Raw genomic sequence first — 27297 nt, forward strand, 5'->3', positions numbered from 1 at the left:
ATCGGGAGGATGCAAGAAGAGCTTGATGTGAGTGTGCATGAGTAAGAGTATATGTGTCTGTGTGAGAATGTGTGTGTTTAGAGAGTTGTAAAAAGCAAAATCCCCATTTTACAAAGCAGAGTGAGTAAAACGCGATCTAAAACTGAAACAGAAATTAGGAGTATTTAGTGGTGACTGGGTGGCTGAGTCAGTTAAGCATCTGCCTCCAGCTCAGGTCATGAACGCAGGACCCAGGGATCCAACCCACATATCTGGCTCCCTGCTCAGCGGGGAGTCAGCTTCTCCCTCTCCCTCTACTCCTCCCCTCATCATTGATACTCTCTCTCTCAAATAAATAAACAAAATCTTAAAAAAAAATCAGGTGTATTTAAATATTGTTTTGAAATATTTCAGCTAATATTAGAAACAAAAAACCCCTAAGAGTTGAACATGATTTGCATCCGGGATTGGTACTGAGGAGGGGTGGGACAGGGAACTGCTTTTTAAGTTATAAAGCTTTGATAGCTATTTGCTTTTTAAATGGTGTACTTAAAAATTTATAAAATAATATATATTATACGTATTTTCTCCTCTTTGATTCCTTCCCTTGCCAGGGATTTTGAGCATACTAGTGAGATACACCAGTTTCTTCTTGAAGCTAATTTTTTTCTGACTTGGCGCAGCACCAAGGAGCCTGCATTGTCTTGTTTTCTAGTTTTTATACATCTTTGTGTCGTTCACCTATAGTTCATTGGTCCACAAAGATATAAATCTATAAACCTCATGTTTCTTTTGTGTCTCTTGCCAAAAGACAGAACCATGCCAACCCCAAAATGCACTCAGATAATGCCTATTATTGAGTCTGCTGTTCTACTCTTTGGAACAATGATCTATCTGAAACCCAGACAAGGCTAAAATAAAAAGGTAAACATATCAAAGAAAGGTTCTAGGAAATCTCCCTTCAATTTGAGAGAGAGGATCCATTGGATCTGACAGTATAGTAATAGCACTCTACAGGTCCATGCTAGGGATCATTTCTCTACAGTCATCTACTGAGTTGGTGACCAACAGCATCCAGACCCTGAAAACCCCATTCTAAGGGCTAGGGCAGTGGAGACCATAAATGGGAAGGTCACCTCCATCCCAGTCATGAAGCTAAGGCTAGGTTTCAGATCTCTGGATTCCACTTGAATTTTAAAACAATACAAATAAAATCATTGGGTCTAGAATAATGATGAACATGAAAGGCTATGATTGGCACCTATAAAACTTTCAAGGCTGTGAATTAGATCAAAACAAATTTATGTACAAAATACTGGGTTTTTAGAGCTGTGAGGAATCCACTGATGCTTGGAAGAGCCAAGTTAAAACAATTTAAACAAAATGCCATGTTACACAGCAGGAAATAAAGTTTATGGAACTCATTACTTTAAAAAGTGAAACAGGAATTATAGTTCCTAAAGAGGTTTAAATAAATTCATACATGACTGATCTGTAATGGGTTATTCATGAAAATTAGATTATATTTTCAAGCCAAACATTGGAGGACAATGCTAAAGAAAAACGGTAACGACAAAAGTAACAATAAAATACTACTACTACTTATTGGATGTAGTAAACCACTCTAGGTACTTTATAATAGATTATCTTATTTAATTCTATAGGAACTAGCAAGCTATTATTGCCCATATTTTACAAATGAGCAAAAGGAATCTCTAATCAGTTCATGATGGGTATTCGAATTTGACCAGTCCAAGGATATATGTTCTGGGATAAGGTAAGCCTCCTATGATTGTTGGTCCTGAATGGAAAGGGCCATTTTTCAAGGGCAAATGAGTCAACGATGTCCCTACTCTACAAGGACTTATAAGGTGAAATCTGGTAAAGGAAGAGTAAAAATCAAAAGTGAACAACGCAGCCTGAGGCGTGTGTATGTATAGGATGAACACATGTCCCGGTTTGCCTGGGACAGCTCCAGAGTAACTATTATGACAAGTCTGTCACTCTGGCTCAGGAATAAGGAAGAACTGTAATATTTGGGTACTGAGTAAACAAATATACTTCAAATTTATCCCTTAAGTAATTACATATTATAAATGTAAGAATATAAAAAATATTGTATGTTTATACGAAAACATATCCTCAACAAGGCAAAATTTCTCAAAATATGAGTCTTGGGATTCTTACCACATCACAATCTCCAGTGCTAATTCAACTTCGCAATCTTTGACCCTTCCCCATTGCATATTTTTATCTTCCTCCCACAGTAAAAACTCTGGATTCCAACAATATTAACACAATTATGCATTTGTTCAGTTCTGAAATTTGTTCAACACATCAAATAATTTCTAGAATTGCTACATCCATACCACTAAAAAAAAAAGACCCCTAATCTATTAAAAAGAATTCAGCATGGAATACTACATCAAAAACTAATGATGTAATGTATGGTGATTAACATAACAATAAAAAATTAAAAAAAAAAGAATTCAAGATCTGTTTGCACCCCTTTCCCCCCCCCACACTAAGTCAAAGTTTCATAAAATTATTTGGTTTAGTGCTTTTCCCCCTACCTTTCAGTGTGGTTATGTTATTTATGTGAAACTTAGTAAGTTTTATTTGTCTATTGGCATTTAGACTTAGATTTTTCTTTTTTTAAACTCCCATCTTGGTTTAATTTGTTTGACTATGTAGATAACATTAATGTGCTTCTAAAAGTCAAAACTGTTCAAAAATTATATTCAGAAAAATGGCATGCCCTCTTCTTTCTTCCACTCTGTATGGCTCCCCCCTACTCCCCCCTTACCTCCCTGCCACCACTTACCCTACTTGTGGATAACCAATTTTACTGCTTTCTGTGTTTGCTATGTTTCTTTTTGTAAAAATAAGCACTTTGCCTTTTTTTCTTAACATTCCATCGTTTCATGGAGATCTTTCTCATTCTTTTTTAAAGCTGCATGATACACCACCGTATATAAGCCAAAGTTTATTCTATCAGTTTCCTATGTTTGAGCACATCGATAGTTTCCAGTTATTTTGCAGTTACAAATAACACTGCAATGGATAATATTAGATATGTATATTTTTGTATGGTTCAATGCATACTTTGTGGTAACTTCCTAGAAGTGGAATTTTTAGTTCAAAAGTTAAATGTATTTGTGGGTTGGTGAGATATAGACAAATCTAGCCATTTGCCAGTTACACATGTTTTAATTACAGAGACTTTATAATATATCCCGTTCATCTCTTTGGGCTACTTCTTGATTTTCACATCCGGTTTCACCAACCCAAAACTAAATCCTCTGCTGGAAATATCTCCGGCAGCTTTCCAAGGTCAGCACATGTTGGAGGATACGCGTTGGCTATGCAGGGCTCTGTCCATAGGTGGCCATGGGAAGGCGAGGCCAGGGGAAGAGGTGATCCGGTGGTCTCCTGAGAGGGGTGGCCACCACTCTGTTTACAGCTGAGTCCCCTCAGCTCTCTCAGGGGCTCGGGGCTCAGGGTTGGGCTGCAGCTTCCACAGCTGGAGGGTGAAGGAAAACGTCTTTTTTCTTCATCACTGCCTTTTTGTTCTTGTTAGATATTACTTGTGTACAATTTTAATTCCCTTCTTGTTTCTTATATTTATTTTCTTAATGGTTGCCCTGGGTATCCCATACATTCTGTTATGTACTATTTTCACGATCACTATTTTTTCTTCAATTCTCTTATTTTGCTCTGCAGCTCTTCTTTCACTCAAAAGTTTGATAAAAAATGTTTATTTTTGTTGTTGTTTTCAAAGTGGACATCATTTATATTTCAAAATTTTCTAATTAATGGATTTTGTGTTTGGCTTGCATTCTAATAAAAATATTTTCCTGATATCTCTAATTTATCAAACTTAACGGTGGTTTTGTTTGTGATCCTGCATATGATCAATTTTCTTATGAACAATCCATATATATTTGGAAAGAAGGCATATTCTCTCCCATCAGGGTGATATATCTATCTATCTATCTATGGTCTATCACTGATATTTTATTATGTTCTTTAGATTTTCTAATCATTATTTTTTCACTGATATCATTTGAGAGTGATGTATCCTATTATTGTTTTTTTAGTCTATTTCTCCTTGCAATTTCTTTATTTATTTTGTGTTTTATATAGGTTATTTCTCTATTATTTGGTGCAGACATAATTATAACTGTCAAATATTTATTGTGAGCTGTAGCTCTCAGCATTACAACATATATATATATATATATATGTATATATATATATATATATATATATATATAAGTTTTCTTCAATACTTTTGCCTGAATTCAATAATCAATTCTGTTTGATATCAAGATGGTAATTTCTGCTTTCATTTTTTTCCTTTGCCTAGTACAGATTTGCCACATGTTTCTTTTTAGCTTTCCAGATATTTACATTTTAGGTATATTTCTTGTATACAGAATAATTGGGTTTTGTGTCATTAGCCAACTTGAAAATCTACTTTACTTAAGTAGGTAACTTAGTCTGTTCAGGCTATTATAATGGAATACCATAGGGTGGCTTATAAACAACATAAATTTATTTCTCACAGTTGTTGTAGAGACTGGGAAGTCTGAGATCAAGGTCCTGGAAGATAGAGTGTTTGGTGAGGGCCCATTACCTAGTTCATAGACATCAGTCTCCTTATGGAGGGCGCTCTCTGGGGACTCTTTTATAAGGACATGAATCCGATTTAGTCACCTCCCAATGTCTCTTATTCCATCCAAATACCATCACATTGGAAATTAGATTTCAACATATGAGGTTTTCTTTTTTGGGGGGGTGCATAAACGTTCAGTTTATAGCAGTAGGTGAATTAAAACCTTTTACCCTTATCATAGGATTGTTATGTTCCAAAATTATATGACTCAAAACTACCATATAATTTATGTTATGGGGACACCTGGATGGTTCAGTCCATTAAGCATCTGTCTTCAGCTCAGGTCATGATCCCAGGGTCCTGGGATCGAGTCCCACATGGGGCTCCTTGCTCGATGGGGAGCCTGCTTCTCCCTCGGCCTGCTGTTCCCCTTGCTTGTGCGTGCTCTCTCTCTGACAAATAAACAAATAAAATCTTTAAAAAAATAAAAATATGTTATGACTACTGATTATATTTACAATGTTTCTTTTTCTATTGAGTTTTCCTTCTTGCTATTTTAAAATATATTTTAGTATCTAGTAAGTGTGTATTTTTTTTCCAGTGGTTACATTTGTATTCTTCCCCTTAATCATATCTTTAATCTTAGTTTTTCTTAATTTTTTACGGTATGGTTTTAATCTTTTACTATTTGGCTGTAAATAGTAGTTTTGACTCTCACCTAGTAACCTTATATAAGTCAATGATGTTATTCCATTTTCTCTTTCCTCTTTTCCTTCACCTAGCTGTCTTTAGTTATATCCTTCATCTTTCCCAGAAAGATAACATTTACCTACCACTATTCCACTCATAACTCTACATTGTTTTAGTCTTCTTACCTCTATGGTACTATAGGTGATTGTGTATATATACAATATATGTGCATATACACACTAACATATATAATACATAATAATACAATTAATATAATATATGTCTATGTATGTATATATAATATATAATAAATATATAATATGTATATACACATGTACATCCACATGCATACACATACACATTACTATGAATTATTTGTTGAAGTTCACTTGGTTATCTTTTTTTTAAAGATTTATTTATTTTAGAGAGAGAGAGCATGCATGTGAGTGGTGGGGAGGGGCAGAGGGAAAGGGAGAGAGAGAATCTCAGTAGGGAGCCTGATGAGGGGCTTGATCTTACGACCCTGAGATCATGACCTGGGCCAAAACGAGAGTTAGATGCTTAACCGACTGTACCACTCAGGCGCCCCTACCTGGTTATCTTTTGTTTGGATGAAGTTCATGCTCCAGTAGAATTCTGAGATGGAGTTCTTTGATGGAATTATTGCATTCTCGAATCTGTTTTTTGTAGCATATATATATACAAAGGACCACTTGGCTGGATAAAAAAATAAACAAAACTTGACACTATTTTTTCTTTGAGTTTCTTAAAAAAGCTCCTTCATTATTGCCTTGCTGTCTATGTTGCTGTTGAAAAGTCTGGCACCTGCTTCCTTTTTTCCTTTTATCCTCTTAAAGAATTCATTTTTTGTCTGGGAAATATGTGGTTTTTTTTTTTTTTTTGGTCGATAAAGGCCAATTTTGAAAGATTTTCTCAGAGTTCATTGTTCTAAATCAGTTTTATCAGTATACAGTGGGACATTTAAAATTTTAAATTCAATTTATTTCTATGTCTTGGATTATAACTTTAAATATTTTTTTTCTATTGGTTTGTTTAGTTTTTCCAGGGACACCAGTAATATGTTTGTTAGACTTTCCTTGTTTAGCTTTCATTATTTCTTTCTCTCTGAACTTTTCTTTCTTCATTTCATTTTCAATCTTCTGTTTTCATGTCTTTCTTCAATATCCCTCACTAAAGTTTCATTTACATATTCACCCTTGCACATGCTGTAATTTGTTCTCCACTTAGGAGATGGTTCTTTTTTTGTCTTCAATTTTTTCTCCTGAGTTTAATGCACTCATCTATTCTCATTTCCTCCCCTCTCCCCACCTCTTGCTTTTCTTTTTGGTCCATTTGTGTTCTGAGATTTTCCTTTCTTCCTTCTTTCCTTCCTCCCTTCTGTCCTTTTCTTTCTTTCTTTCATTTTCAAGTTTTTATTTAAATTCCTAACTGGAATTTAATATTACACATAGTGTAATATTAGTTTCAGGAGTAGTGAGATTTGCATTTCTAATTCTAGCTGTGTATCTATTTTCTAAAATCTCCCCAAATTTTTTCAGAATATTTAATTTGGATAATTGTGCAATCATTTTCTTCTGTTTTGTTTTTGGTTTAGGGAGGAGCATTTTAATCAACTATTTTTATTCATATTTTCTGCCTTCATATTTTACAGTGAACTTGTTGGAGTTTATTTGATGTTTTTTTCTTATTCCAAGGCATTTTTTCGGATAGGTATCTAATTAAAGACTGCTCTCCTCTGCTATCATCAACAAGTCCAGTTAATTTAATATATGATACGTAGGAGGTGGAGGGAGAAATAAAAAGTGATTTTGCATACCTGTTTTTTCTTTTGCTTATTTAAGATTCCTAACAGACCCCCCCCCACTTCCATCTTTTGCATCTCCAAGAATACCACTCCTTTTCTCTTTATCTTTTTCACTCAAAAAAGCAACATCACTAGGGGTGGAGCAAGATGGCAGAGGAGTAGTAGACCTGGATTCCGTCTGGTCTCCGGAATTCAGCTGAATAGGGATCAAACCATTCTGAACACCGACGAACTCAACAGGAGATCGAGATAAGAATAGTAACAACACTATGAACAGGAAAGCGACCACTTTCTGGAAGTCATCTTCCATCCCTTCATTGTATCAACCCTTATTTTGTACATATATAAGTCTTTCTTCCTTTAAAATTTTAGCAGGCACTTTCTTCTAACAGACCAAAATATGCCCAAAATCTAGTGTGTGGCACAGATCTATGCACTAGCCTGATCATATGTGATCATATTCTGTTTTCTTTTTTGTTTTGTTCTGTTTTTGTTTGTTTTTATCTTTTTCTTTTTCCTTTTTTTCTTTCTTCTTTCTTTCCCTTTCTTGTCCCCTGGTTTCAGGTCTTTTCTGATTTGTATACAGTATATTTGCTGGAGACGTTCTTAACCTGTTAGCATTCTGTTCTCTCATTCATCTATTCTCCTCTGGACAAAATGACAAGACGAAAAAAATCGCCTCAGCAAAAAGAGAAAGAGGTAGTACCGTCTGCCAGGGACCCAATCAATACTGACATTAGTACAATGTCGGACCTAGAGTTCAGAATCATGACTTTAAAGATACTAGCTGGGCTTGAAAAAAGCGTGGAAGTTATTAGAGAAACCCTTTCTGGAGAAATAAAAGAACTAAAATCTAACCAAGTCAAAATCAAAAAGGCTATTAATGCGGTGCAATCAAAAATGGGGGCACTACCTGCTAGGATAAATGAGGCAGAAGAGAGAATCAGCAATATAGAAGACCAAATAATGGAAATAAAGAGGCTGAGAAAAAGAGAGATAAACAACTACAGGATCACGAGGGCAGAATGCGAGAGATAAGCGATACGATAAGACGAAACAACATTAGAATAATTGGGATCCCAGAAGAAGAAGAAAGAGAGAGAGGGGCAGAAGGTATATTGGAGCAAATTATAGCAGAGAATTTCCCTAATGTGGGGAAGGAAACAGGCATCAAAATCCAGGGGGCACAGAGAACCCCTAACAAAATCAATAAAAATAGGTCAACACGCCGACATCTAATAGTAAAACTTACGAGTCTAGAGACAAAGAGAAAATCCTGAAAGCAGCTCGGGAGAAGAGATATGTAACCTACAATGGTAGAAACATTAGATTGGCAACAGACCTATCCACAGAGACCTGGCAGGCCAGAAAGGACTGGCATGATATCTTCAGAGCACTAAACGAGAAAAATATGCAGCCAAGAATACTATATCCAGCTAGGCTATCATTGAAAATAGAAGGAGAGATAAAAAGCTCCCAGGACAAACAAAAACTAAAGGAATTTGCAAACACGAAACCAGCCCTCCAGGAAATATTGAAAGAGGTCCTCTAAGCAAAGAGAGAGCCTAAAAGCAGCATAGATCAGAAAGGAACACAGACAATATACAGTAACAGTCACCTTACAGGCAATACAATGGCACTAAATTCATACCTTTCAATAGTTACCCTGAATGTAAATGGGATAATGCCCCAATCAAAAGACACAGGCTATCAGATTGGATTAAAAAACAAGACCCATCAATATGCTGTCTGCAAGAGACTCATTTTAGACCCAAAGACACCCCTACATTGAAAGTGAGGGGGTGGAAAACAATTTGCATGAATTTCAAAGAACCAGCTCCTAGTTTCGTTGATTTGTTCTACTGTTCTTTTGGTTTCTAGTTCATTGGTGACCAATGAACTAGAAACCAAAAGCACCATTAGCATGGTGACCATGCTAATGGACACCAAAAGAAAGCTGGGGTGGCAATCCTTATATCACACAAATTAGATTTTAAAACAAAGACTGTAATAAGAGATGAAGAAGGACACTATATCCTACTTAAAGGGTCCATCCAACAAGAAGATCTAACAATTGTAAATATCTATGCCCCTAACATGGGAGCAGCCAATTATATAAGGCAATTAATAACAAAAGCAAAGAAACACATTGACAACAATACAATAAGAGTGGGGGACTTTAACACTCCCCTGACTGAAATGGACAGATCATCTAAGCAAAAGATCAACAAGGAAATAAAGACTTTAAATGACACACTGGACCAAATGGACTTTACAGACATATTGAGAACATTCCATCCCAAAGCAACAGAATACACATTCTTCTCTAGTGCCCATGGAACATTCTCCAGAATTGATCACATCCTAGGTCACAAATCAGGTCTCAACCGGTACCAAAAGATTGGGATTATTCCCTGCATATTTTCAGACCACAATGCTTTGAAAGTAGAACTCAATCACAAGATGAAAGTCAGAAAGAACTCAAATACATGGAGGCTAAAGAGCATCCTACTAAAGAATGAATGGGTCAACTAGGAAATTATAGAAGAATTAACAAAATTCATGGAAACCAATGAAAATGAAAACACAACTGTTCAAAATCTTTGGGATACAGTAAAGGCAGTCCTGAGGAAAGTATATAGCAATACAAGCCTTTCTCAAGAAACAAGAAAGGTCTCAAATACACAACCTAACCCTACACCTAAAGGAGCTAGAGAAAAAAACAGCAAATAAAGCCTAAACCCAGCAGGAGAAGAGAAATAATAAAGATCAGAGCAGAAATCAATGAACTAGAAACCAAAAGAACAGTAGAACAGATCAACGAAACTAGGAGCTGGTTCTTTGAAAGAATTAACAAGATTGATAAACCCCTGGCCAGACTTATCAAAAAGAAATGAGAAAGGACCCAAATCAACAAAATCACAAATGAAAGAGGAGAGAACACAACCAACCCTGAAGAAATCCAAACAATTATAAGAACATATTATGAGGAACTCTATGCCAGCAAATTAGATAACCTGGAAGAAATGGGTGCATTCCTAGAGATGTATCAACTACCAAAATTGAACCAGGAAGAAATAGAAAACCTGAATAGACCTATCACCACTAAGGAAATTGAAGCAGTCATCAAAAATCTCCCAACAAACAAAAGCCCAGGGCCAGATGGCTTCCCAGGGGAATTTTATCAGACATTTAAAGACGAATTAATAGCTATTCTCCTGAAACTGTTCCAAAAAATAGAAATGGAAGGAAAACTTCCAAATTCATTTTATGAGGCCACCATTACCTTGATCCCCAAACCAGACAAAGACCCCATCAGAAAGGAGAATTACAGACCAATATCCTTGATGAACATGAATGCAAAAATTCTCATGAAAATACTAGCCGATAGGATCCAACAGTCCATTAAAAGGATTATTCATCATGACCAAGTGGGATTTATCCCTGGGCTGCAAGGTTGGTTCAACATCCGCAAATCAATCAACGTGATACCATACATTAACAAAAGAAATAACGAGAATCATATGATCCTCTCAATAGATGCAGAAAAAGCTTTTGACAAAGTACAGCATCCTTTCTTGATCAAAACTCTTCAGAGTATAGGGATAGAGGGTACATACCTCAATATCATAAAAGCCATCTATGAAAAACCTACAGCGAATATCATTCTCAATGGGGAAAAGCTGAGAGCTTTTCCCCTAAGGTAAGGAACACGGCAGGGATGTCCACTGTGACCACTGCTATTCAACATAGTATTAGAAGTCCTAGCCACAGCAATCAGACAACAAAAAGAAATCAAAGGCATCCAAATCGGCAAAGAGGAAGTCAAACTCTCACTCTTTGCAGATGATATGATACTGTATGTGGAAAACCCAAAAGACTCTACCCCAAAACTGCTAGAACTCATACAGGAATTCAGTCAAGTAGCAGGCTATAAAATCAATGCACAGAAATCAGTGGCATTCCTATACACCAACAACAAGACAGAAGAGAGACAATTCAAGGAGTCGATCCCATTTACAATTGCACCCAAAACCAAAAGATACCTAGGAATAAATTTAACCAAAGAGGCAAAGGATCTGTCCTCAGAAAACTATAAAATACTCATGAAAGAAATTGAAGAAGACACAAAGAAATGGAAAAATGTTCCATGCTCATGGATTGGAAGAACAAACATTGTGAAGATATCAATGCTACCTAGAGCAATCTACACATTCAATGCAATCCCCATCAAAATACCATCCACTTTTTTCAAAGAAATGGAACAAATAATCCTAAAATTTGTATGGAACCAGAAGAGACCCCGAATAGCCAGAGGAATATTGAAAAAGAAAAGCAAAGCTGGTGGCATCACAATTCCGGTCTTCCAGCTCTATTACAAAGCTGTCATCATCAAGACAGTATGGTACTGGCACAAAAACAGACACATAGATCAATGGAACAGAATCGAGAGCCCAGAAATGGACCCTCAACTCTATGGTCAACTATATCTTTGACAAAGCAGGAAAGAATGTCCAATGGCAAAAAGACAGGCTCTTCAACAAATGGTTTTAGGAAAATTGGACAGCCACATGCAGAAGAATGAAACTGGACCATTTCCTTACACCACACACAAAAATAGACTCCAAATGGTTGAAAGACCTAAACGTGAGACAGGAGTCCATCCAAATCCTAAAGGAGAACACAGGCAGCAACCTCTTCGACCTCAGCCGCAGCAACTTCTTCCTAGAAACATCGTCAAAGGCAAGGGAAGCCAGTGCAAAAATGAACTATTGGGGTTTCATCAAGATAAAAAGCTTTTGCACAGCAAAAGAAACAGTCCACAAAACCAAAAGACAACCGACAGAATGGGAGAAAATATTTGCAAATGACATATCAGATAAAAGGCTAGTATCCAAAATCTATAAAGAACTTATCACACTCAACACCCAAAGAACATATAATCCAATCAAGAAATGGGCAGAAGACACAAACAGACATTTTTCCAAAGAAGACATCCAAATGGCCAACAGACACATGAAAAAGTGCTCAACATCGCTCGGCATCAGGGAAATCCAAATCAAAACCTCAATGAGATACCACCTCACACCATTCAGAATGGCTAAAATTAATAAGTCAGGAAATGACAGATGTTGGCGGGGATGTGGAGAAAGGGGAACCCTCCTACACTGTTGGTGGGAATGCAAGCTGGTGCAACCACTCTGGAAAACAGTATGGAGGTTCCTCAAACAGTTGAAAATAGAGCTACCCTACGATCCAGCAATTGCACTACTAGGTATTTACCACGATACAAATGTAGGGATCCGAAGGGGTACGTGCACCCCGATGTTTATAGCAGCAATGTCCACAATAGCCAAACTGTGGAAAGAGCCAAGATGTCCATCGACAGATGAATGGATAAAGAAGAGGTGGTATATATACACAATGGAATATTATGAATCCATCAAAAGGAATGAGATCTTGCCATTTGCAACGATGGGGATGGAACTGGAGGGTGTTATGCTGAGTGAAATAAGTCAATCAGAGAAAGACATGTATCATATCACCTCCCTGATATGAGGAATTCTTAATCTCAGGAAACAAACTGAGGGTTGCTGGAGTGGTGGGGGGTGGGAGGGATGGGGTGGCTGGGTGATAGACATTGGGGAGGGTATGTGCTATGGTGAGCGCTGTGAATTGTGCAAGACTGATGAATCACAGATCTGTACTTCTGAAACAAATAATGCAACATATGTTAAGAAAAAAAGAAGAGGAAGAAGAAAGCAGGAGGGGAAGAATGAAGCGGAGTAAGTCGGAGGGGGAGACGAACCATTAGAGACGATGGACTCTGAAAAACAAACTGAGGGTTCTAGCGGGGAGGGGGGTGGGGGATGGGTTAGCCTGGTGATGGGTGTTAAAGAGGGCGCGTTCTGCGTGGAGCCCTGGGTGTTATGCACAAACAATGAATCATGGAACACTACATCAAAAACTAATGATGTAATGTATGGTGATTAACATAACCATAAAAAATTATAAAAAAAAGCAACATCACAAAAGGCACCACCTCTGGTTCCAATAATAAGTAAGGAACCTCCCTGTAGCCACTTCTGTGAAAACCGTGTTCACCACATTCCAAAATTTTTTATTTATTTATTTATTTATTTATTTATTTTTGCACTGAGTCTTGTACTTTTTCTATCTGAGGTGATTCATTTATATCTTCCACTCTGCTCTTATCTTTTCCATGTGGTCTCTTAAGCCTCCCTCTCACCTGTCTCATTTTCACGGGCTATGACTGGTGGAAACTCTTTTGCAACTTAATGTTAATTTCTCTATCGAAAAGCAATTTGAATTTTCTGTCTCCTAAAAAATGCCAAATATGTTGATCATGTCTTTCATTTCTGCCCCTTGTTGAACTTAGAGGTTTTAAGGAGGATATCTGGAGATATTTAGATTCAGAAGGCTACTATTATGTTCAAGGATGATAATTTTCAAAGGACATAGACTTTGAAGACAATTAGAATTTTAATAGAAGTTAAAGAGACTGTATCCTGCATAAAGAAAACTGTGTAAGCAAAACTATGGAATAGGGTAAATTTCAAGGGATATCTCAGAAATAATTTGATAGTTTTATAGAATAGGTTACCTAAAATAACAATAAAACTAGAAAGACTGGCTGAGTTTAGATCTCAGAGGATTCCAAGTACTATGGTGAAGAGAGTGGAATTTATTTATTTTTTTATGCAGAGACGAATCTAAATGGGGATGGGAAACAGGTTGTTTATTGGTAGCTTACCAAATATAATTTGTTTCAGCAAGTAAATTACAATTTATAGTTAACCTACTATATTCCAAGTGCAATTCACTACATTATTTCACTTTTACAAAAACTCATGAGGTAAATTATTAGAATTATTAGTAAGTTAAATAAATTGACATAGGTAAAAATATTAGATTTACAGACTAAGCCTAAGTTGTCATGATTCTCAAGCCCATATGCTTTCCTCCAATACCACACTGCCATCCTAATCCCACAAGGATAACGGATGAACCAGAATAGAGGGGAATTGGGGCAAAAGCCTGACCTAGAAATTGGTTAGCAGGACAGTAACAAAATCAGTTTATCTGATGTGGAATTGTCAACTTGTAAAAAGAGATAGGGTACATTTTAGCACAAAAAATAAGTAGGAACTGGCAACAGAACATTGTAGCACTTAGGAGTATGAGTTCTAGAAACAGATGGCCTGGGTACAAATCCTGCTCCATTATTAAATATGTGACCTTGGGAGAATTATTTATTATTTCATTGCTTCAGTTTTTTTTATTATGTTAAAAATGGGACTATCCAGCCAGAGAAAGACAAATACTATATAATTTCACTCACGTGGAACTGAAGAAACCAAACAAATGAGCAAAGGAAAAAAGGAGAGAGAGAGGCTAACCAAGAAACAGTGTCTTAACTACAGAGAACAAACTGATGGTGACCGGAGGGGAGGTGGATGAGGGAATGGGGGAAACAGGCGATGGGGATTAAGGGGTGCACTTGTCAAGTGAGGAGCACCGGGTGATGTATGGAAGTGTTAAATCACTATATTGTACACCTGAAACTAACATAACACTCTGTGTTAACTAACTGGAATTCAAATAAAAACTTTAAAAAAATAAATAAAAATGGGACTATCAATCTCAAATGGGTTGTTGTGTATCTCAAATAAGTGAAACCTTAAATGGTGCCTGGAACATAGAAAGTATCAATAAACACTACTTACTACTACTATTACCATTATTATTTTCATTGCCATTAATGATTAGAAATAAAAGAATATAAAATGCTCCAAAATCTCCAAATTTTATATTTTTAGGTGACTGGAAGGATAGAGGTATGCTGAAGGACTGAATAAAAATCTAAAAAAGGAACTCATTTATGGGGGAAAACAATTTATTTTGGGGGGGAAGTATGCCTTAAATAGCTATAACTTTTCTGAAGATTTCTACAGTCTGCTAAGTTTCTATGCAGAGGTTTTCTATACAGGCATTTTCTCAATAAATAGTGTTTCCTGATATTATTCACTAACATGCCGATACTGATATTGAACGGTTTCTTGGACTTGGAGATCAGTCCCCACCAATCAGCTCCCCAGCTGAAACCTTTTGAGTTTTACCAGATACCTTCTCATCTGTACTCAGCTGCCCTTCTTTCTTATTCACCTGCATCCTTGCCATAGCTCAGCAGCTGGGAATTCAGTTTGTACCTTCACGGAACCACAAATGCCAGATTAGAGATTTCAAGAGTCACAGAACATGCCTGGAGTAAACATACATGTGTTTGTATGGCATATGGGTTACTTGGATTTCAAAAACTGAGATTAAAAAATTGTGATATTGTGACAAGTAAATCAAATCATCTATTTTGCATCCCTAATCTCCTTTTAAAGCACAACTACTGAGCATCCACTTAAGGTTTTACTACATACCAAGTTTGATCCTTGGAACATGTAATTAAATAAGAGACAGTTTCTGCTCTCAAAAAGCTCCTGGAAAGATGGTGGTATGTGTAAGAAAATCACTCATCACAATACAGTGTGATGAGAATTGTATATAAAGTGCTAGGAAAGTATAGGAGAAGTCCTAACATAGTCTAGCACAGACAAGGAGAAGGCTTCCTGGAATTGCTGACCTTGGAGGTGGTAGGGCTAGAAGGATGAAGTTCCAGACGGAGCATCTAGCATGTGCACAAGAACTGCATTTAAGTGGCAACTGCTGGTCTATGTAGTCAGAAGGGTAGGAGATGGGTATGAAGAGGGGACAGAGTGTAGCCAACCTAAATGTCAGAAGGAGGGCTTTGGCATTGTTCTGATGGGGAAAGGAAGTCACTAATGCGTGTTAGGGTGGGGGATGGGGAATGGGGGTGATAACCAGGTTTGCATCTTAGAAGGAATCTTGTTTAGCAACCCTGTGGGCTGGGTATTGAACCGTGTCTGCATTCAAGTTCCCACATGCACTTGAGCACCCAATCAATGAGACTAAACCAATCATGGGTTCTTACTTCTGTGTTACAGATCAAAAGGCAGGTTGTGGATGAATTGCCCAAATTATTTTGCCAACATAAGGCTGCAGCCAGTCTGAGCCCTGAACTATATCCCAGCTAGCAGAGGGTCAAAGAGCCTCTTAATTCAATTTCCTATAATCTTCAAGTAAGTGCAAAATTTGAAAAGCTTCCCCAAATGAGTTGGTTTTAAAAATTGAGCTGCAGGGTGCCTGGGTGGCTCAGTTGGTTAAGCAACTGCCTTCGGCTCAGGTCATGATCCCGGAGTCCCGGGATCGAGTCCCACATCGGGCTCCCTGCTCAGCGGGGAGTCTGCTTCTCCCTCTGACCCTCTTCCCTCTCATGCTCTCTGTCTCTCATTCTCTCTCTCAAATAAATAAATAAATAAAATCTTTAAAAAAAAAAATAAAAAAAAAATAAAAATTGAGCTGCATTCACGGTAGAAGTTAAGTTTAGGTTTTCTTAGGATTGAGTTTGCTGTGTGTACCTTTACTGCTCTTGACTGTGCCTTATTAATGTTGGCAAAAAAAAGACGAAATTTTCTTCACTGACATTGTCATGCTCTTTGGGAAGATAAAAGAACAGCACGGGGTGAGGTTGGGGTGGCAGTTAAAGGAACTGCAGTAAGCAACTCACAGACTTGAATGATGTCTGGATAAAATTCAAGAACTCAAAACAGCTTCTAGTCTTTTTGCTAAAAATGATGGAAATTTGGTAGCCTGGATCTTGGAGTACAGAGTTAAATTCAGTTCCAAAACTCATCAGTTCTATGTGTCTAAGTAAGTTACCCCACTTCTCAGAGCCTGAGTCTGGGGGACATTGTTCTCAGACACAAGAGGGGAATGATGTGTTGCTCTTTAAAAGGGCCTTTATTTCCTTAAACTGTCAGCCTTTCCTGATACTTGACTCATAATCAGGATCCCATAACCTAGAAAGTGTGGTTCAAGTCCCTTTGTCCTTCCTTCTTTGACTTCCACAACAGAGCCATTGGCTCTACCTGTCCAAGGACTCAGCCTGCTCTGCCAGGGTTCCATTGGCTATTGAAACCACTGGCCAGGAAATTTCTTGGATTACAGAAAAACAAACAAACAAAAATGGTGACATCAATACTGACAGGTCCCCATGGGCTTAGCCACGGCTTCTGACAGTACAGAAAAAACAGGACAATTAGTCTCCCCACAAATGTGTAACTTTAGTGATAGACTAATGCCTTTAAAAAAAAAAGTAATTATCTTTGTAGCCTGTGTTGACACAGACAGAGCTTTCTCTAGAGGCCACTGGATTCCAGGAATGTGTAACATGTCCATTTAGGAACTGAAGTGTAATCTTTTCACGCCACAAATCCTTCCCCCCCCCCCGCCCCAGGTGAAAAGCTCAGAACTTTCCTACTATAATCCTCGCTGGACAAATGGGGAAAGAAAATGAGCCACATATTCATGAAGTCAGTATGCTTTACCAAAGAGTAGCAAATGTACAACTCTTTTTTTACAGCCCAAAGGATCAAAGGAGTTATACCAAAATATCCCAAACAACTTTTCTTTGTCATAGGGTTTTATTCTCCTGAGATGCCAGGGAACGAGGTTTATTGGAGGGTTGGGAGGATATTCAAGTGCACTCTAGAAAGTACAAAAACACAGATCATCCTACTGAGTAAATACCCAGCTACCTCTGCAAAAGGATACTTCTTTTATCTTTTTATTTGAAGATAGGATTTTCTTTTTTAAGTCTTGGAATTCAGGAGACTTTCAGTAAAATTCAGAAAGACTTATTCTTTCATTGCACCCCTCACAGATTATACCTGAATCCCACTGAAGAATTCTGATTATACTTCAAGAGAGCTCTTGGACTTTTTTAGGGTGGGCTTAACTCTCATCTTCGCAAAAGGACAGTGTTCCCATGGCAATGGGGATGATGTCATCAGGACTGGTTCCAGCAGTGGGTACAGACCCATTGCTCACCACAGGAACAGATGGGATAAGAGACAACATTTTCTGTTCAAACACAGATAGCTTAGGCCAGCCAGGAAGATTAGCCAGGCTAATAAGCCAGGAATTTTTACTCAATGTAAGCCTGATAGATTGTTTAAAATGATTATCCTCTTCACTGTCAACGGTACTCTAAAATAGCAGGAATTCTCTTGTCCTCTTTGGCTCTTCCAAGGATATGTAGCCCATGTGGGTAGGTGGCAACTTGAATACATTACTGAGATGCTAATATTAGGCTTTTGTGAGCATGAAAAGCTTTCACTCTCTATTAAGCCAAATTACATAAAGCAGGTGCTGAAAAGTCAGCTATACCGTGCCTTTTGCAGAGGGCTGGAAAACTGACATAAGCTTTGCAGCATGCTATACCCATCAGTGTAAGGGAAACACAAATCCAGGCATGATCCCCTGCCCATACTCACCACCATTTTTACTAACATAGGTCTGCGCATAAGCTAGCTTAAAATTAGTGAATCCTTATTTACTAATATATGTCCTTCAATATCCCCACTTTCAAGACTATAACAAATGTATTCACTTGTCAGTCCATCCATCTCTCCATCTATCTCTCCAATATATTGCTTATTTCTTAAGTTTTCATTGAGTACTGACTATATTCTAGGCACTATGCCATACATAATGCCTAGAATAAATAAAAAGATGAATATTATATAGTTCTCACCCAAGGGAAATGCAGAGTCAGATGAAAGGAATGAATACATAAACAAGTAATTACTATACAATATAATGTTTTGAATAGGCGTTTGTACTGAGATGTACACAAATAAAGGTATAGTTAACTCTGTGAGAACCAGGGGACACATAACAGAAGAGCTAGCATTTAAGATGGGCCTGGGTCAAGGCTGGGTACAGACCTTGGTAGTTTCTCCAAGATTCCTGGTTCACAAGAGAAGACTGAAAAACAGGGAGCATAGAAGTCAATTATGGAAAAGTGCAAAACAGATCCTGAATCTGCCACCCATACCCAATTTTGGCACCTCCCTCCACACACACACACACACACACACACACACACACACACACACACACACACACATCCCTGAGTGCTGTGAGTTTTGAGTTAAGTAGTTAAGGATTAGGCTCACACTAAGCATGTTTCTAGACCTTGTCCACTATCTAGAGTTGGCCCAAGATGGGCACAGTGGTTCTTACCCTTATTTGGATTATAAACTCCTTCAAGAACTTGAAGAATTTTCTACAGCTACTCTCCAGAAAAATGCAAAAGCACGTTAGATACACAAGTTTGTAAAAAATTTCATGGAATTCCATGAACATTTTAGAGAGGGTCTATGGAGTCTATGTCAAGAATGTTTAGCTTAAGACCTTGGAATCATATTACTCTTATACTCCCAGAATATCCAATTCTCTTAAATGATAATGGAAAAACCATGGTACAGGAGCAAGTCTTTTCTGGCTTATAGGGTCAAATACATCACTTCTGAGCCATGTAAGATTGAATAACTTCCCTAAGTCTCAACTTACTCAACTATATAATGGGGATATTAATCCTCCCTTTCAGGATTAATTATCAACTTCACAGATAACATATATGGAATACCTATCAGAATGTCTGGCATATTATTTCTTTGGCTTTTATTATTATCATGAGTATCAGTATTATTATTTTATTATTATCATGAGTATCAATATCAATATTAGTGTTGTATAATGATAACACTACAATTGTGTTCTAGAAATTCAGGAAGCAAATTATGGTGACCAGACGGGTACATCTGAATTCTTCAGTGATATATCAAACTTATTGTTTAGATAGAATTCCCTCTGCCCTCAAGATGATTAATAAAACATTGCAATTATATTCTCAACCCTCTGGGTGGAAAGTATAGTTACCTATATATTCTGTACTATGTTTAATAAAATTATAATACTACTTGGGATTTCTATATTTCTTTCATTTGATAGTCTCTAAGTACTTTGTAGATATTAGTTCATTAATTCTCCAAATTCTACTGAGACTAGGAAGGTAGGAAATGTTAAAGGAGCTTTCTTTGCTCGGTGGTCTTAAAGATATCTCTTCCCTTTATCCCAACTCCAAGCCTCGTTGTGCCACTTCCCACCAAATACAATAGGATTTAACCCCTTCTTTTTAGCATTAAGGCCTTTCACCAACTCTACCAGTAGACTAGCTTATCCCACTCAACTTTCCTAAGCCTTATTTTCTCCTTCCCCATTATACTACTCAGTTTTTGATTCTCTTTAATAGATTTAGTCTCTACAGTGGGTTGGTTCCTTACTAGATCCAGACTAAAGAGAATTCTAATAACAGATTAACAATAATCACAACATCTTCTGTGTATTGCGTGTCAGGAACCAGAGTATGGTAAAGGTATTATCTTCTTTGTTTTTCTTTCTTAAAACCCCAACATATTATTTATCATTATCTCAAGTTTGTGGTGAGGAGAAGAGTCCATAAGAACTTAAACAAACTTGGGTGCCTGAGTGGCTCAGTCAGTTTAGTGTCTGCCCTTGGCTCAGATCATGATCTCAGGGTCCTGGGACCTAGACCTGTGATGGACTCCCTGCTCAGCGGGGAGTCTGCCTCTCCCTCTGCCTCTACCCCTCCCCTTCTCCCTGCTTGTGCTCTCTCAAATAAATACATAAAATCTTAAAAAAAAAAAGAATTTAAATAAACTTGTATAAGGTCACACAGCTGGCAAGCAGAAGAACTTGGATTTGAACCCAGGTATAACTATCTCTAAGGGACACTTATTGTTAAGAAGACTTATTACTGGAAGCTATGCAAATTTTCCAAATTCTCATGGTACTGTGGGGAACTTCCTGATTCCTCAGAGCTATGCAGAGACAACCTGTGTGCTTGAGTCTGGAAACATCAGAGGACTTGCTTTGATACCTGGGCCTGCAGTAATGTGAGCTTTTGTCGAAGCCTTATCAGTTCTAATCTCCATTTATCCTTCTTCCAATCCCTCTCAACCCACCACCTCTTAAGAGAATCTGACATGGGAAACTCAATATTTAAAACTGTGTATCATCCCAGGAGGTCTCCAGAAACCAGCCCAGCCCGGCTCCTGAAAGCCAGAATGGACATCTTAAAGGGACTAACTTCACATCTGAGTCTTACAAAACTGTGCCTCAGACTCTCTTAGGACTTTGAGTCTGGAAGGTGACAAAGGTTCAGTGCCATCAGCAGGACTTTCCAGTCTTTGAAACCCATACATTCACTGAATTTCATATGTATACCATTCCTTCTTTAACTCTCAGTGGAAAGCATTCTCTCATGTCAGTTTTTCAATGCATTATTATTCTCCTCACCCCCCTCCTGGAATCTTTGGGGATTTCTTAGACTCTACCATCACTGTAACCCCTCCTCCTTCAGTAGAACTTCTACCATGCCAACTTTCCACTCCAACTGCCAGCAATAGACACTCACATGTCACAAAAAGTATTAATTGTGTTAGTTAATAAAGAGAAAAACAAACCAAGATATATCAAAGGCTTGCTGTGAGGGGCACCACAATGTCTATATATATATATATATTCCATCATAATCATGTTACTGTTTTGATCTCCATATTAACATTGAAATAAGAAACTGTCAGAGACTTCAGTGACTTGCCCAAAGCCACACAACCACTAACTGAGGAAAGAGAATTTAGGGCGCCTGGGTGGCTCAGTTGGTTAAGCGACTGCCTTTGGCTCAGGTCATGATTCCAGGCTCCCGGGATCGAGTTCCGCATCGGGCTCCCTGCTCAGCAGGGAGTCTGCTTCTCCCTCTGACCCTACCCCCTCTCATGCTCTCTCTATCTCATTCTCTCTCTCAAATAAATAAATAAAATCTTTAAAAAAAAAAAAGAAAGAGAATTTAAATCTAAGTCTGACCCAGGCTGGAAAACTTCTTTCTACTCCTCAGACTATCTCATTAACTTATGTGAGAGTCACCCGTGCTGGCTCTTGTTATTTATACTAGTTTGTCATCTGAAAGTTGATAGACACCTTTGACTTTGCCTGGTTGAGGGAACCCAACCTTTATGGGAGTAGGCATTGCATTTAAGCCCCCCAGAGCTTGTTCATCCACAAAGAGTGAAAGAGTGAGTACAGGTGACTGGTGGCAGGGTTGAGGAGAAATCATCCTTCAGATAGTAAGAGGGAAGAGCAAAATTTTAGAGTCAGGAATGAGAAATGGTTGCCTGAAAAGATGCACTTTGGGGTATAGTCACTAATGGTAATCCATATGGTAATCCTCCCTCCCACCCCTGTGTCAGCACAGGGACTACAGATCCAGTTTATTACCATTTTTCCTAATTTTAAAAATGGGGGGATTATGCCAGAAAGATGTAATACAATTCCCAGTTTAAGCAGTTACCTTAACTCTTTATAGTCTAACTCATCTAAACATAGTTTGGGACTGATTAAACAAACAATTTCCTGAAAGATCTGGGGCTACGTAGATGCTTGGGAGGTATTTGCCATGGTAAACAAAGTCTTCCAAATGATAATATCAGTATCATATTTATTTTAGCAGCTAGAAAAATAAAGAAGCAAGCAAGCAAAAAAGGAACAAAAACAAAAACCAAAGTTGTGGATTCCCAAAAGTCACTTACCAATATGCTGACCATGTACAGAAAATTCAGGTTTCTGCCCGTTTAGGAATATTCCAAGCTATAATTTTATTAAGCACACATTATGTTCTCTTTTTAACCTGTACAGATGTAGCTATAACATTGTTCCCACTAGCAAGGTGCCTTCTGTGTGATAAACAGTCATAAAGATTGCATGAGGGAGAAGTGAACTATCACTCAAAACCTCCTACTTGTGCTAGAATGTATGTCAGGGTGACTTCAGCCCTCACAACGACCATAAAGGAAAGATATGATTTTTGCCAATAGACAGATAGAGACATTGAGGCACAGAGAGAATGAGTGGTTTGCTACATAATTGGTAAAACTCTTTGATCCTACATTTGCCTGACTCCAAAGCCCAGGCTCTATTCCCTATTCTATGCTAAGCCCATTCTCTATTTTTCTGAATTCTGTAGTTTGAAAAGATTCAATGTTCAACCAGGACCTGCGCAGATTGGGATTGCCATCAGATGGAAGCCAGAACAAAAGGACAGAGTCTTGCCTCTGAGACACCAGTGAACACTTAGTTGGCTGCGCATGTGCCTCAGTAGGATTTAACAGGCCCAGTTGTCAAACTAAACTCTGCAGGGATTTCTGAAACCAGGCCCATGAATTCCTGACCCATAAGAAATATTGATTATGCTCCAAATACGGGTAAAGCTAAAGACAAGGGATAGTGTTCAATTCCTTGTCAGATTAGGAATGGGGAGCTTTATGCCTTGTACTAACAGCACTGAACTGCAATTCTATCACCTTTTTGCCTCAGTGCCCCCAGACAGAACCCCCTTGGTCATTTCATGACACATGTAGTTTATTTTGGAGACTTTCACCTCCTCAAGTCTCCTTTGGCTGATGCATGTGATATGATTGTTTCTTCCTGTGTCTCTAATCCTCAACAATCCCTTGAGAAGTGGATAGCTAGCAGAAGCACTTACTTTGTCCTTGGATCCTTCCAAGCCCAGGATCCCCAGCCCAGTGATTTTCTAAGCATTATTTTGTTTCCAGACTATAAGTCCCCCAGGTATACCTGGTATCTTCAAACGTGAAACACCTTTATGTGGGTGTGGAGAAGGTGAGGAAGGGATATGTCTGATTCACTCCATCAGGGAAACAGAGAATAAGAAAACACATCATTTTCTCCTGGTACTTCTATATTGGAAGACTTTCCTCATCTTTTGCATCATATAATGCTCACGGTATCCTTCATTGTTAGGGAGAAGAGAGATTAGTATCCCTTCTCATCGAAAGAAAACTAAGACCCAAATGGATGACCTGACCCAACTAGATTTTATTTAGCTAATTAGCAGCAGGTCTCTTGATTCCCAGCCCAGGACACTTTACATAGACCCAGATGCTTTTCCCTGTTAGCATTTACCCTAAAATACAGCCAAGTTCCTGGGGAGTTATTTAGGAAAGATTGATTTCTGGTGGTTAATTTCCCCACTCCTGTAACAGGCATAATAAATATGATGAATATTACCTATGAACAGAAATAATAACCTCCCACTTCCCTCTGCACATTCTGGAAATAGTTCTTAGAGACTGTGAAAGGCTGGTGATACTGTCAGTGATGTTGACCTAGACTACCGCCCAGCTAAACCCGAGTGGGTGGTAACGTGTCCATGCTTTCATGGGGCTAAAGCACGAACACACTGCATCTTAACTGACTGACAGTCTTAGTTTCTGGCTTCCTAACAAAAAAGAGATGGTATTAAACCTAGCAATTGTCTTTTCTGCATTCCTTAAGGGAAGCCACTCAGGTGAATAAAATCTCAAAGCCCTAAGGCTAAGAGCCTCATTAGGAGATGTTTGAATATCATACTGCTTTATTCCAAAGGTTAAACACATTTAACCAGGGAGGGAGAAATCCTGCAGAATGTAAGCAGGGTAGGATTTGCTTCTCAGCTAGCTCTGACAGAGCTAATGACGCAGACAGCCCGGTGCCATCCCATCCACTGAGGGGGAAGACAAGACACAGAAGGCTGGAAGATCCATTCAGGTACAATCTTGGGACCTGGGGAAACACTTAAAAAGCCAGTTGTTACTGTTGTTAGTCTCAAATGTCAACCCCAATCCCTTAGTTTTCTCTATGAAACAACTTGGAATTTAGGGAAACTGATTGTGAGTCCATAGGGTCATATTTTGTTAAGGTAGCTAGCATATTGCTGTGTTCAAACGAACAATGGGTAGGCCTTGAGTGGAGAGTGGAACTGAGGGAAATCAGCTTCTTTGTTCTAAGTCCTGGCTGTGGCCTCCCTGGTGCCCAAGTCCATTGCCATATGCTTCAATAATAGGAGATTTGGATGAGCTGAATGCGTTCAGGGAAGACACTGGAAGATGAATAATAAGTAGAAAATAGAGTATTTTTTTAAGTTAGGTGAAAGAAGATTGTAATCAACTACATGAAAAAAATAATAAAAGCTGATTTTCTTCTCGAATATGAAGGGTTTAGCAGGTAGTAACCTTCCACTCAATGAGAGGAAATTGGTTTTAAAATATACCAGAGTGTGAGAAGTTGCAAGGAAGTATAAAATCAAGTAACAACTACTTGTATTGAAAGATTGAATGCCTTCCTTGCAAACAAGGGTAGAGACTAAGTGTCCAATACCTTTTCCATACTGTGATGATATAGAAACTAGGACCTAATGCTGTGGATTGGCTTCACCTTTGACTACCAGCAATTCAATATGATTCAAAGAGCTATTGCCTTTGACCTCTTATAGAAGGACAGGAGGTTGAAACAGGGGCTGAAACATTTCTTTCCTTTAAGGCCTGCCATAAATATCACCTCTTCCAAAAGGATTCCACTAACTTATGAGAAGGAGTTGTTTTTTTTTTTCCTTCTTCATTACTCCCATGGATATTAATCTCACCTTTTCTAGGGTGCTTGTCACAGTCTTCTTTCCATATAACTAGCTAGTTCTCTAATAAATACTATATTTCCTGATGACAGTTCCTATGTCCTGTTCATTGTTGTTCACTTCACAGTGCCCAGTAGGATGCCTGGTACTAGCAGAAGCTCAATATATGTAAACCGAACTGAACTGAACTATCTGGGTCTTTGGCAGAAATTTAAAGCAGCAGATGATATAATATCATTCCTTAAAGACTCAGCTTTCTTATTTGGTTACCAAACCTTCTAGACACTTAGAACAAAATATAAAAACCTTAAGCAAGACACAGTTAAACAACTTCAAATTAGGAGCACTCAGAGGAAATGAATTAGGATGGTGCATCAGAAATTTGTATCAGGTTTCTAAAATTCTTGAGTGCCTACCATCTACGTCGTGTTAAAAATTGCTTTATATACAACGTTTCACTTCACACTAAAAATTAAAAAGAAATTTTTAAATTGCAGGATGGGTGATACTGTTTCCATCTTAAGGATGGGGAAACTGAGGCTTGAAGCTATGATATGATTTCTCCACGGTCACATGATTGCTATTAAATGATTAACCTGAGCTCATAATTAGTGCCCATGTTATCTGGCAGCATTTTCAGTGACTTCTCACTCAACCTATTTGCCTTGTAAATATAATATTGAAATAAAGAAGGGAGGATATAGATTGGAGGGAAGATGGGAATGGCCCGGGTATGCTATGGGCTCCTAAAAAGATCGCTGTTCTCTACCCTCCCAAGTTTTTGTTATTAGCAGCTTCCCACTCTCAAGCCCTTTACCCACCAGCCAACCAATCAAATGTTGGTGTTTTGCAGAGTTTCTTTGTTAAGCTGGGTATTATTGCCATCCCTGTCCTTGTGGCATGTTTTTTTTTTTTAAGATTTTATTTATTTATTTGTCAGAGGGAGAGAGAGACAGAAAGAGCACAAGCAGGGGGAGCGGCAGGCAGAGGGAGAAGCAGGCTCCCAGCTGAGCAGGGAGCCCGATGTGGGACTCCATCCCAGGAACCTGGGATCATGACCCGAGCCTAAGGCAGACGCTTAACTGACTGAGCCACCCAGGCGTCCCTCCTTGTGGCATGTTAATTACGTAACTCAAGACCATCTTTCTCAGTCACTTTAGCCCACCTCTCTGCCTCCCAGAGACTAGTCCCTCTTGGTACATCTCACTCAACACTCCCGTCCTCTGACAAAATCCAGTTTCCTCCCTCTCTAGGTTTCCTGGACCTACTGAGGTTTTCAAACTATAGTTCAAGCTAAACGTTTTTCCATTCCAGTCTCAATGGAAGTGGAAAATTTCTCTGGAGAAGAGTCCTTAGGTACACACATGAGACTCCATGGCTCCTCTGAGCCCAGCTGCTAGGATAAACCTGAGCACAAAGCTTTAATGCAATGTGAACTTTAATGTGACAATTAATGCAAGGACCTTTTCCCTGAGGCAAATTAACTTCTACTCCTCTGCCTAGCCATGATTTCAGTACTGGCAGCAGGCAGGAAATTAATGTCACCGTCACGGTCACAGCCAGTCAACTTAGACATGTGCCCATAGGGGCCTTTCAATTCACCATTTCTTTGCATCTTTCATGCTTGGGGACCCAAGATTCCCTTCAGGTGCTATGACTACATTAGAAGAGAAAATAGTCAACCAGCAGCCCCCAAAC

The sequence above is a fragment of the Eumetopias jubatus genome, unplaced genomic scaffold (genome assembly GCF_037043125.1).
Source record: "Eumetopias jubatus isolate StellerSeaLion01/CBP00866 unplaced genomic scaffold, mEumJub1_p1.0 scaffold_13, whole genome shotgun sequence".
In the NCBI taxonomy this organism is placed as follows: Eukaryota; Metazoa; Chordata; class Mammalia; order Carnivora; family Otariidae; genus Eumetopias; species Eumetopias jubatus.